At 40.2% G+C, this 12,694-nt stretch overlaps 1 protein-coding gene and 1 non-coding gene across 2 annotated transcripts in view; both read left to right on the forward strand.

Annotated features, from left to right (window-relative positions):
- The window catches only part of LOC105489507 (myosin IE), a 239,949-nt gene that overhangs the window by 27,334 nt on the left and 199,921 nt on the right, over positions 1 to 12,694 (forward strand). The window lies entirely within an intron of this gene.
- LOC112428740 (U6 spliceosomal RNA) lies at positions 3,767 to 3,871 on the forward strand. Its single transcript, XR_003020794.2, has one exon. It is a non-coding gene; the product is annotated as a U6 spliceosomal RNA (small nuclear RNA).

Genomic DNA, 12,694 nt, shown 5'->3' on the forward strand with positions numbered 1-12,694 from the left:
AGCTTCCAGTGGGCTAAATATGTTTAATCTGCTGTGGCTTCTGAAGTCCCTCATCTTTAGGGAGAAGTGGCTCCTCTGTCTACCCAATTGGTCAAGCCTCTTTCTTTTCTTAATGTTTTTTTTTTTCTTCATAAAAAGCTAGGCATTTAAAATTTTTTCTGTTCGTCTTTCTAAATAAAGTACTTCAAGTTATTTTGAAAGCTATGGTCATATCCTATCAATATGCAAACAGATGAGTTGATGTTTTAAAAATGACATGCTAGTTTGAGATCTTGGTCTTCTAGTACCTATTGATTCTAGTGCCTATTAACTGGCTAATGACTGCTTGTATTTGTTGAATCTAAATATTATGTTCATTGATTGGTGGTTCCCTGGCAGCACTCCCCGTGGGCCTGTGGGTTGGAGAACATGGGAAGAGATACCTGCTTGGGGAAAGGTGGGAGGTAAGAGTGGGAAGGACTTTGGTGGTTTTGGTGCCAGCTTAGCCACAGCAGAATAAAGTACTCAGTAGATTTCTAAGGTTTCTGACTCCACACCCTGGTTTCCTGATAGCATCTATGGACTCACCTGGGCCCAAGGCTGTCCTGAAGGAAAGGACACAAGCCTAGCTGGCCTCACCACTTGATGATTGTAGAGCCCTAGGGTCTTGAGGGAGCATAGGGCAGATAGTTACCCAGGCCTTGGGCAAGACCCAGTGTTGTGCTGGCTTCAGGTCAGACCTGCAGTCCCAGTGGTGGTGGCCATAGGGGTGCTTGTGTCACCCTTCCCCTAGCTCCACACATCTCAGCACAGAGAGGAGGACTGTTTGGGAAAAAGTAAGGGAAAAGAACAAGAGTCTCTGCCTGGTAATCCAGAGAGTTCTTTTGGATCTTACACAAGACCACCAAGTCTTGTCCGCAAGAACTACAGTGTTACTGGGCTTGGGATACCCCATAATGCAGATATGGCTGTGGTGTCCAAAACTTAGATCATAACAACCAATTCCCTTTGGATACCTGGAAAACCTTCCAAAGAAGGGATGGGTACAAACAACTCCAGATTGTGAAGCCTACAATAAATTCTTAACTCTTCAATGTCTAGATACCCGTGAATATCCACAAGCATCAAAACCATCTGGGAAAACATGGCCTTACCAAATGAAATAAATTGACCAGGGGTCAGTCCCAGAGAGACAGAGATATGGGACCTTTCAGAAAGAGAGCTCAAAATAGCTGTTTTGAGGAAACTCAAATTCAAGGTAACACAGAGGAGGAACTCAGAATCTTATCAGATAAATTTAACAAAGAAATTGAAATAAGTTAAGAGTATCAGGCAGAAATTCTCGAGCTGCTGAATGCAATTGACATACTGAAGAATGCGTCAGAGTCTCTTAGTAGCAGAACTGATCAAGCAGAAGAAAGCATTAGTGAGCTTGAAAGACAGGCTATTTGAAAATACACAGTCAGAGGAGACAAAAGAAAAAAGAATTAAAAAGTATGAAGCCCACCTACAAGATCTAGAAAATAGCTTCAGAAGGGCAAATCCAAGAGTTATTGGCCTTAAAGGAGGTACAGAGAGAGAGAGAGAGAGAGAGAGAGAGAGAGAGAGAGATAGTGATAGTAGTGGAAAGTTTATTCAAAGGGATAATAAGAGAACTTCCCAAACAAAAGATATCAAAATTGAAGTATGAGAAGGTTATAGAACACCAACCAGATTTAACTAAAAGGAAATTACCTCAAGGTGTGTAATAACAAAACTCCCCAAAGGTCAAGGATAAAGAAAGGATCCTAAAAGCAGCAACAGAAAATAAATAACACATGATGGAGCTCCAACATGTCTGGCAGCAGACTTTTCAGTGGAAACCTTACAGGCCAAGAGAGAATGGCATAAGGTGCTGAAGGATTAAAACAACAACAACAACAACAACAACAACAACGCTTACTCTAGAATGGTATGTCTGGCAAAAATATCCTTCAAACATGAAGGAAAAATAAAGACCTTCCCAGACAAACAAAAGCTGAGGGATTTATCAACCCCAGGCCTGTCCTACCAGAATTGCTAAAGGGAGTTATTCAATCTGAGAGAAAAGGATGTTAACAAGCAATGAGAAATCATCTGAAGGTACAAAACTCACTGGTAATAGTACACAGGAAAACACAGAATATTATAACAGTATAATTTTAGTGTGTAAACTATTCATATCTTAAATAGAAAGATGAAAGGATGAATCCATCAAAAATAATAAGTTTTCACAGCATAGAGAGTACAATAAGACAAATAGAAACAACAAAAAGTTAAAAAGTGGGGAGACAAAATTATAGAGTTTTTTTTAGTTTTCTTTTTGCTTTTTATGCAGTCAATGTTAAGTTGTGATCAGTTTAAAATAATGGGTTATAAGATGTTATTTGCAAGCCTCATGGTAACCTCAAATCTAAAAACATACAGCAGGTACACAGAAATTAAAAGGAAGAAATTAAAATGTGCCACCTGAGAAAATCACCTTAAAGGAAGATAGGAAAGAAGGACAGAAGGAAAAGAAGACCCCAAAACAACCAGAAAACAAATAACAAAATGGCAGGAGTAAGGCCTCACTTATCAGTAATAACATTGAATGTAAATAGACTAAACTCTCCAATCAGAAAACATAGAATAGCTGAATGGATAAGAAGCAAGACTGAAGGATGTATTGCCTACAAGCAACACACTTCACCAAATCAAATCAAAATGGCTTAATGCCTTAAATCTAAGACTTCAAACTATGAAACTACTAAAAAAAAACATTGGGAAGACTCCAGGACATTGGTCTAGGCAAAGATTTTTTGGACAAATGGGATCACATCAAGTTAAAAAGTTTCCACACAGCAAAAGAAAAAATCAACAAAATGAAGAGACAGCCCACAAAATGGGAGAAAATATTTGCAAATTTTCCAGCTCACAGGGGTTTAATAACCAGAATATAGTAAGAGCTCAAATAACTCTATAGGAAAAAAATCTAATGATCTGATTTTAAAATGGGCAAAAAATCTCAATAGACATTTCTCAAAAGAAGACATACAAATGGCAAACAGGTGTATGAAAAGGTGCTCAACACCACTGACAATCGGAGACATGCCAATAAAAACTACAATGAGGTATCATCTCACCCAAGTAAAAATGGCTTTTATCCAAAAGACAGGCAATAATGAATGCCGGCAAGGATGTGAAGAAAAGGGGAAAAGGGAACTCTCATACACTGTTGGTGGAAATATAAATCAGTACAGCCATTGTGAAGAACAGAAGGGAGGTTCCTCAAAAAACTAAAAATAGAGCTAGCTACCTTATGATCCAGCAATTCCATTAGTAGGTGTAAACCTAAAAGAAAGGAAATAAGCATATGGAAGAGATATCTGTATTCCCATGTTTATACTAGCACTTTTCACAATAGCAAATATTTGGAATCAACCTAAGTGTCCATCAACTGATGACTGAAATCATCTGTTGATACACAACAGAGTACTAATCAACCATAAAAAGGAATGAAACCCTGTCATTTCTCATCTGCAAGAACATGAATGGAACTGGAGGTCATTATGTTAAGTGAAATACGCCAGGCACAGAAAGATAAATTTCATATTTTCTTATTTGTGGGAGCTAAAAATTAAAACAATTGAACTCATGGAGATAGGGAATAGAATGATGGTTACCAGAGGCTGGAAGGGGGATTGAGAAGACAGGGGTTATGGTTAATGGGCACAAAGAAATAGTTAGAAATAATAGTTAGGAAGAATGAATAAGACCTAGCATTTGCATGCTCATGGCAGCACATGTACTAAAATTGGAACGACACAGAGGAAGATTAGCATGGCTCCTGCACAAGGATGGCATGCAAATTCATGAAGTGTATTTTAAATTTTATTGAAAAAAATATCTCGTATTTCTTAGCATCACAGAGTGACTATAATCAATAATAATTCGTGCATTTAAAAATAACTAAAAGAGTATTATTGGATTGTTTGAAACACAAAGGATAAATCCTTGAGGGTGTGGATACCCCATTTTTGATCATGTGATTATTACACATTGCATGCCTGTATCAGAATATCCATATACACCTAGTTATATACACACCAAAATTAAAAATTAAAATGAATTTTATATTATTTGAAGATTTTTCTTAAATCCTTCCTGATTTTTTCCAGAATAAAAACCAAATATTATAAAGTTAGTTTTAATTTTGACATTAAATGTCCAAGCAAATTAGAAATAAAAAATAGTGAGGAGGAATTAGAAACGGCAGTTATTTGCAAAGGCAATTGTAAACATGTCATTTGATGCTACTGTTATTCGACACTACACATGGTAAAAACACAGTGAGTGACATCATAGAAAACCAACTCAAGCATTACTTTTTCCTGACAATTTTCCTCCTCCTTCCAATATTCCATAGAAATTAGACTGTCTAGAGAAAGTAAAACAAGAACACAGCACATCACGGAAATAGAACATCAAGAAAAACAAGTTTTATGTGAAAAGTTTGCCTTATTTAATTTAAATATCAGGCTGGGTTTAAAAAATTACTATTTTTTTGAGACAAGGTGTTGCTTGTCATCCTGGCTGGAGTTCAGTGGCATGATCATGGCTCACTGCAGCCTCAATCTCTTGGGTTCAAGCAATCCTCATGCTTCTCGAGTAGTTAGGATTACAGGTTGCACACCACCATGCCCAGCCAGTTTTAAAAATATTTTGTAGAGGTCAGGTGCAGTGGCTCATGCCTGTAATCCCAGCACTTTGGGAGGCTGAGACAGGCAGATCACCTGAGGTCAGGAGTTCGAGACCAGCCTGGCCAACATGGCAAAACTCTGTCTCTACTAAAAATACAACAACAAAAAAATTAGCTGGGTGTGGTAGTGGACACCTGTAATCCCAGCTACTAGGGAGGCTGAGACAGGAGAATCGCTTGAACCTGGAAGGCAGAAGTTGCAGTAAGCTGGGATTGTGCCATTGCACTCCAACCTGGGTGACATAGCAAGACTCTGTCATTATATATATTTCATAGAGAAGGTATCTTGCTATATTTCCTAGGCTGGTCTTCAACTCCTGGGCTCATAGCAGTCCTCAGGCCTTGGCCGCCAAAATCCTGGGATTACAGGCTGGAGCCACCATACACGGACTGAATTTTTAAAATTCTTAGTAGGGAGACCTTTTAATTGGAAGTTGACTATAGGAACGAAAAGGAAAGTGGGTGACTGAACAACCCTATTAGGAGAGAAAAATAGATGAATCAACGTGAAGAATGTCTGGGATGGGAGCCTCACATGCCCAGAGCTGCCCTTTTGTGTCTCTTGGGAGGGGCAGTGTTCTGGATGAAGGCTGTCAACAGGAGGCTGGACTACTCTGAATATCGAGGGAGTGACCTTGAGAAATACCAATTCTACAGTATGGAGTCAGTTAGGTCAAAGGTTTTGTACCTCCAATAACCAAGTTATCTTACGTTTCTGTCTGCCTTTGGAAACCAGAAGGTCAGTCAAATATTTGGTTAGAAAACCAGAAACAGGAAAACATCTTATTACGCATAAAATCTGTATCCAAGCACTATGTATCATTCCACACCATCCATTAGAACCAGCGGAGAGGAAGGCCCTGAAAGGTTTCTGTCTATTGAGGGTTGATAAAATGGAAGAGTTTAGTACCCATTCTTGCCACTTCAAAATGAATAAAATGTGTCATCGACATTTTCTTTCTTTTTTTTTAATCTTTTTTTTTAATCTTTTTTTTTTTTCTTCTTTTTTTTTTTGAGACAGAGTCTTGCTCTGTCACCCAGGCTGGAATGCAGTGGCATGATCTCGACTCACTGCAACCTCTGTCTCTCAGGTTCAAACGATTCTTCTGGCTCAGCCTCCCAAGTAGCAGGGATTATAGGCATGTGCCACCACGCCCGGCTAATTTTTGTATTTTTAATAGAGACGGGGTCTTGCCATGTTGGCCAGGCTGGTCTTGAACTCCTGGCCTCAGGTGATCCACCTGCATCGGCCTCCAAAAATGCTGGGATTATAGGCACAAGCCACAGCGCCCAGCCTGATATTTTATTTATAGGGTGCACTCTTTATTGTTTAAATGTCTATTTTTAGATGTTGATAGACCTTTGTAGGTAGTTTCACCCCTGTCTTTGGTTCTCTTGCACTGTTTGCCGCATAGCATTCTAAATTTTGACGCAAATGGGTTTTCAAGGACCTTGCTCCTCCTGCCTGTGGGAAGTGGTTACAGGTTAGCAGGGGTTGAAACTCCCCTACTGTTTTTCCCAGCTTAGCAGGCTGGGTGGTCACCAGCCCCAACACTCGTGAGAGCCCATAGAGACAGTCCTGGCTCAGCACTGAGGACATCTAGCAGGCAGGGCTGGCTGAGTGTTGTGTGGAGCAAGCTTAAGAGGGGATGTTCTAAAACCAGAGAAGAAACATTTTTCTCTGACAGTTCAGCAGATAATATCCCTTCATGGATTTATGATAAACACAGTCCTCTCATTGACCAAGGTTGAAAAACTCAGAAAGTTTGCTCGGCAGGGATCTGGGAGTCAGGAACGTACTATGTGCTGAGGAAGCCATTTCAGCTCCTCTTTCAAGCAAAAAAATAAAAATAAATTTAAAAAAGAAGAAAGAAGTCAATACTGATCTAGTTTATATAGCTATTATAAAAAATTATATTAATGAAAATAGAAATCCAGTTGTAAGTAAAGACAGCTACCAAATTCCTAAGCAATCTATTCATTTTTGGTTTTTTTTTTTTTTTAGACTTGAACACTTCTACTTGCTTTGCCTCACAATGCAATTGTCAATATAGGGCCACTTTAGTTATACTTAGTACCTGACTCTGCAAAGACCACAGAGCTTACTTCCTTTAGAACGATTTTGTTTGATTAGTTTACACTCTTAACTGACATTTCTCAGCTGAGTAGGAGGAAAAAAAGGAGCTTCATTTAACCATATTAGCCACATCATGGACGGGGAAATGTATGGAGTATGTTTAAGTGATTTGCCTTGTTGAGTAAAGATATATCTAAGCTTTGATTTTACTTTGTCCTGTAAGAACTCTGTGAGCAAGATTTTTTTTCTTTTTTGAGATGGAGTCTCACTGTGTTGCCCAGGCTGGAGTGCAGTGGCGTGATCTCAGCTCACTGCAACCTCCACCTCCCGGGTTCAAGCGATTCTCCTGCCTCAGCCTCCCGAGTAGCTGAGATTACAGCCGCAAACTGCCATGCCTGGCTAATTTTTTGTACTTTTAGTAGAGCCGGGATTTCTCCATGTTGGCCAGGCTGGTCTCAAACTCTTGAGCTCAAGTGATTTGCCCGCCTTGGTCTCCCAAAGTGTTGGGATTACAGGCGTGAGCCACTGTGCCCAGCCGAGCAAAATATTTTTGACTATAGTAGTTTGAATGTTCTTTTACGTTTCATAATGTAGGCTAAAGCTCTATTTTCTGCCAAATGCGAAATTGTAGAACAGAATAAACCCATGTGCTTTATATTATACGAATTATATGTGATGAATGTTCATGTTTAGAAAAATGACAATCAAGCTCAGCAGTTATAGATATGGATAACACAGCTCCTTTCCTGAGCAGAGCAGGTTTCATCATAATTGCCTTTATATGTTTTGTTTTCATACCTGTAGTAAACTTAGGAAACTTAAAAATTATTCAGTAGAAATTTAGAGTGTGGAGCCCTGGTTTGAGTCCTGGCTCTTGTCATCTTAGATCAGTTCCCTCCATTTTTACATCTGTAAAATGGAAATATTCATAATAATGAAACACCTCAATAAGAATTAAATGAAATAAATGGAAGTGCTTTATAAAAGATAAACAGTTCAATAACTGTACAATTCAATAACTGCAAGGAGGTATTTTATAAGCATAGATTTGTTTTAAAACTAGGTGTTCTCAACCCAAATGCCCATCAGTGATAGACTGGATAAAGAAAATGTGGTACATATACACCATGGAATACTATGCAGCTATAAAAAAGGATGAGTTCATGTCCTTTGCAGGGACATGGATGAAGCTGGAAACCATCATTCTCAGCAAACTAACATAGGAACAGAAAACCAAACACCACATGTTCTCACTCATAAGTGGGAGCTGAACAATGAGAACACATGGACACAGGGAGGGGAACATCACACACCAGGGCCTGTTGGGAGGTTGGGGGGCTAGGGGAGGGGTAGCGTTAGGAGAGATACCTAAGGTAGATGACAGGTTAATGGGTGCAGCAAACCACCATAGCACGTGTATACCTATGTAACAAACCTGCACGTTCTGCAGATGTATCCCAGAACTTAGAAGTATAGTTAAAACAAACAAAAAAAACTGGGGGTATACCGTGTGAATCACTGGAGGTATCAGAGAATTCTCAGATGGTCCGACACATGTCCAAAATTCAAGTACTATTAAAAACACATAATTTTAAAAATAAAAGATACTTATGAAAGTCTGACTGCTAGATTCAAAGGGACATAAATAAACCTTATTTACCTTATGTATTTATGTCCCTTTGAATCTTGAGACAGGGTTTCACTCTCATCACCCAGGCTGGAGTGCAGTAGCATGATCTCGGCTCACTGCAACCTCCATCTCCTGGGCTCAAGCAATTCTCCTGCCTCAGTCTCTGAGTAGCTAGGACTACAGGAGCACGCCATCGCACCCAGCTAATTTTTGTATTTTTTTTAGACATGGCGTTTTGTCATGTTGTCCAGGCTGGTCTCAAACTCCTAGCCTCGAGTGATCTGCCCGCCTCAGCCTCCCAAAATGCTGGGATTACAGGCCTGAGCTACTGCACCCAGCCTAGTTTTTTTAAATCCCAGAAAAATTTTCAAGATTTTTTTTTTTTTTTTGCTTTTGTGTTAATATTTTGGGAATAGTGGGAGAGTGGGTAGCACACTTTAGTTACTGCAGGACTTGTTTTTTTGTGTGACCAGAGAGAGCCCACGGCACACAGCCGGGTTCTCATTGGAAAGCCATCAAAACAAGTGCAGACAGCACTGCTTACGGCCCGTGACACTCCTTCCTCTGCTTGAATCAGGACCACACATGGCTTCAGATGATACAGGTTCTTTCCTGACATCTCAAGGGTAGTCATTTGAATGCATCCGTGTCTCTCCCACCACCTCCCAAAATGCCGGCCTAAGTTAATTGGTAAATAAATGCTCAGGCTGCTTAGCAGAGGCCTGTCTCTGGGGCATGAGGTCTAATATAGTTTAAATGTAAGTCCATCGTGGCCTCCAAGTAGCTAGGAAAACAGGTGGGGGACTTCAAAGAGATCTGAGAGCAAGCCTGGCCAGGTCTCTTCTACTTTTCCAGCCCTGGCTTATGTGTGGGACAGTGGTGAAAAGCAGCCCTTGAGGTAGAACCAAGTGGGTTTTTTATTATTATTCATATTCGGCACAGTTTTACTGATGCAAAAAACACGCTCTCCTGATGTGGCCACTGAATCATCTCTTGCTTCTTTCAAAATCCCTAAAATCTTGCATTCTGTGGTATTTGGCAGATTACATCTCTTACTGTAGCAGCCTGTGCTTGCCAGCTGAAGTGTCTGAGAGTAGTCTGGAGTCATTTTCACACTCTTTGATGCTGGTCCACCTTTTACTACATACCAAGGATAGTACATATATCCACCAAGTGGTGCCAAATCTTGTTCTTTATTCTTCTTAAATTTTACCATCAAAATTGCACTTTAATAATAAAAACATAAAGCCATGAGCTATGCAAGTAATGAATAAAGATTATTCTGAGTAGGCTTAGGTGCCGCAAGAATGCCCTTGTTTTTCTCTTTCATGGCTTGACCCGTTGTGATGTGAATGTTCTCTTTGAGACAATCTTTGTGTTAAATCTTTACACTAATAAATGTGTTAGAACTTCCTCAGGGATATTCTTAGCAAGGCGGAGTTGGTGGATGTGTTTTTTTTTTGCAAAGAAGCTTCCTTTGTCTGCTTGGCAGTTCCCTGTGAGGTTTCTGACCTGTACATGAGACATACAAGTGGACAGAGCAGAATGAGGGAGACATGTATGCCAGTCTCATAAGTAAATCATTCTTGTAGTCAATGTGGAAGAGTTGGTAAATTTCTGTCAGATTTCCTTCTGTTTTTGACTCTGCCAGGCTGAACCCAAAGACCCGACATTGTGACTGGAAAGGGCTACAAAAGAAAGCCCTTGCTGAGTGATCTCTGTATAATTGTCTTTCAGAGACTTCATAAGCTGTGGAGAATATTTGGATGAAGTTGGCAGTTTTATTGATACCATCTGATTCTACTTTGGTCCTATAGCAGTTTCTGCCACTTTGTCCCCAGTGGGGGAAATATGCTGTTACCATAATGGAAAAGGTGGACATTTGGTAGCATTTTTCTGTGTTTATGTCAGGAGTCGTCTAAAATGGTCATATTTTTGTTTTTTTAAGAAAAAAAACTTACAGGTACAAAGTAGGTGTATGTATTTATGGGGTACATGCAATATTTTGATACAGTCCTACAATGCGTAATAATGACATCAGGATAAATGGGGTATCCATCACTTTAAGCCTTTATCATTTCTTTGTGTTATAAACATTCCAATTATACTTTTAGTTATTTTTACTTATTTATTTATTTTGAGACAGGGTCTCATTTGGTTGCCCAGGCTGGAGTGCAGTGATGCAATCATGGTTCACTGCGGCCGCAACCTCCTGGGCTCAGGTGACCCTCCTACTTCAGCTTCCTGAGTAGCTGGAACTACAGGCATGTGCCACCATGCCAGGCTAATTTTTAAATTTTTTGTACAGATGGAGTGTCACTGTGTTGCCTAGGCTAATGTCAAGCGATCCTTCCACTTTGGTATCCCAAAGCATTTACGGGTGTGAGTCATTGTGCCCCACTGATAAGAGGTTTTTCATATTTCTTTTATATCCACTGCCACAAAACTGAGTGCAGTTGGTCTTTTCAGTCAGGAAGTCACTTACCTTTCATGTGCTTCCCTATTACCTGGGCATATTTCCAGGGGGTTTCAGAGGAAGAAGTAGCTCTTTCCTATGAGAATATATGCTGGTTCTGAAATGTTTACTTAGATGCATAGTGGAAGCTCAAAAAGTATTTACTGAACTCACTCTTGTGGTTTAGCTTTCAATTATAAGCTTAGGAATAAAGAGAGAAAAAAGCAAGAAAAACTAGAGGCTGCACACAAGGCAGGAAGAGCATGGATCTAGAAAGAAGTGGGAAGTCCGTTTGCTCAGAGGAAGGATACCCACTCACCAATGGGAAATAGGTCCAGTGTTGTGTGGTAGGGTTGTGGGTGGTAGTAGAAATTTCACAGTGGGTGTGGAAGGTTGGTGAGTAGATGGACTATATTCAAAAGTAGATACCTTGCTCTCACCTATAATCCCAGCACTTTGGGAGGTCGAGATGGGAGGATCGCTTGAGCCCAGAAGTTTGAGATTAGCCTGGCCAACATGGCAAAACCCCATCTCTACAAAAAATACAAAAATTACCCAGGTGCGGTGGTGTACCTGTAATCCCAGCTACTCCAGAGGGGGCTGTGGCGGAGGATACTTGAGCCTGGGAGTTCAAGGCTGCAGCAAGCCAAGATTGCACCACTGCGCTCCAGCCTGGGTAACAGAGCAAGGCCCTGTCTCCAAAAAAGAAAGAAAGTAGATAGTGATGAAGCTGGGTAGTTAAAACAGAAATTTGAAAAGCAAGATGTGGAATTGCGATATAGGATTTCAGAGTTTAAAAGAAATGTGACATTTCTTAGTGGATTGTCCTTCGGTTGTGTTTGCTAAGCAGCTGTCAGCTAGTGAGATGACTGTGTATGGCCAATCCAGATAAATAAGATGATGAAGTCTTTATGAAAAGGAAAGAAAAATTTGGAATGCATACCTCTGTCCAGCTCAATTCCTCACTCCTTTTTAAGATGGAGAGCTATTAGGTTTGTCTACACAATAGGAAACACCTGATTGAATAACAGCATGGAGTCAATCTTGACAGTGAAATTGGCTGCATCCAGTAGAATCCCAGGGCCGGTCGTGGTGGCTCGTGCCTGTAATCCCAACACTTTGAGAGACCGAGGTGGGAGGATCACTTGAGCTTTGGTCTCAGGACTTTGAGACCAGCCTGGGCAGCATAGTGAGACCTCGTCTCTAAAAAATTAAAAAAAAAAAAAAAAGAACACCAGCAAAATCAATTCCTGGACTCTCTTGTGTTCAGTAGTAGCATAAAGGCCTGACCTAAGTGATGGGGAAAGTTGATTTATGTGGCTGTAGCATCAGACGGATCAATGACAATCCTGCTTGTGGATTTATAGCACAGGGGACACTACGTCTAGAAACACCTGTCTGTGGACTGCTGCTGCTGTCAGGTTAGTAATCTGTGTATTTTAATGTGAATGGACGTGACCTCCCTAGTGTCGGCCACATAATGGAAATCCTGGATCAGTATGCTTACTTCTTCCCATCTAATTGCAAGTTGTAATTTGTAAATAATGGGTTTACTTTTTAATTTTGAGAAGGTAAATGTGTTGCTGTACAAAAGTCCAGGATTCCTTCCCATTAAATCGGCAGCATTCTTGGACATGGTAAATCGTATCACACACTTGTCTCACAAAAGAAGTAGCAGCAGTTAGAAGACTTTGAATTCTCCCTCACCCGTGACTTTGAGCAACCTCTCAGACAACACAGTTCCTCTTCTGCAAAATGGAAATAATGTCTACAGTATATATTTCTACACACAGA

The sequence above is a fragment of the Macaca nemestrina genome, chromosome 7, assembly GCF_043159975.1.
Source record: "Macaca nemestrina isolate mMacNem1 chromosome 7, mMacNem.hap1, whole genome shotgun sequence".
In the NCBI taxonomy this organism is placed as follows: domain Eukaryota; kingdom Metazoa; phylum Chordata; class Mammalia; order Primates; family Cercopithecidae; genus Macaca; species Macaca nemestrina.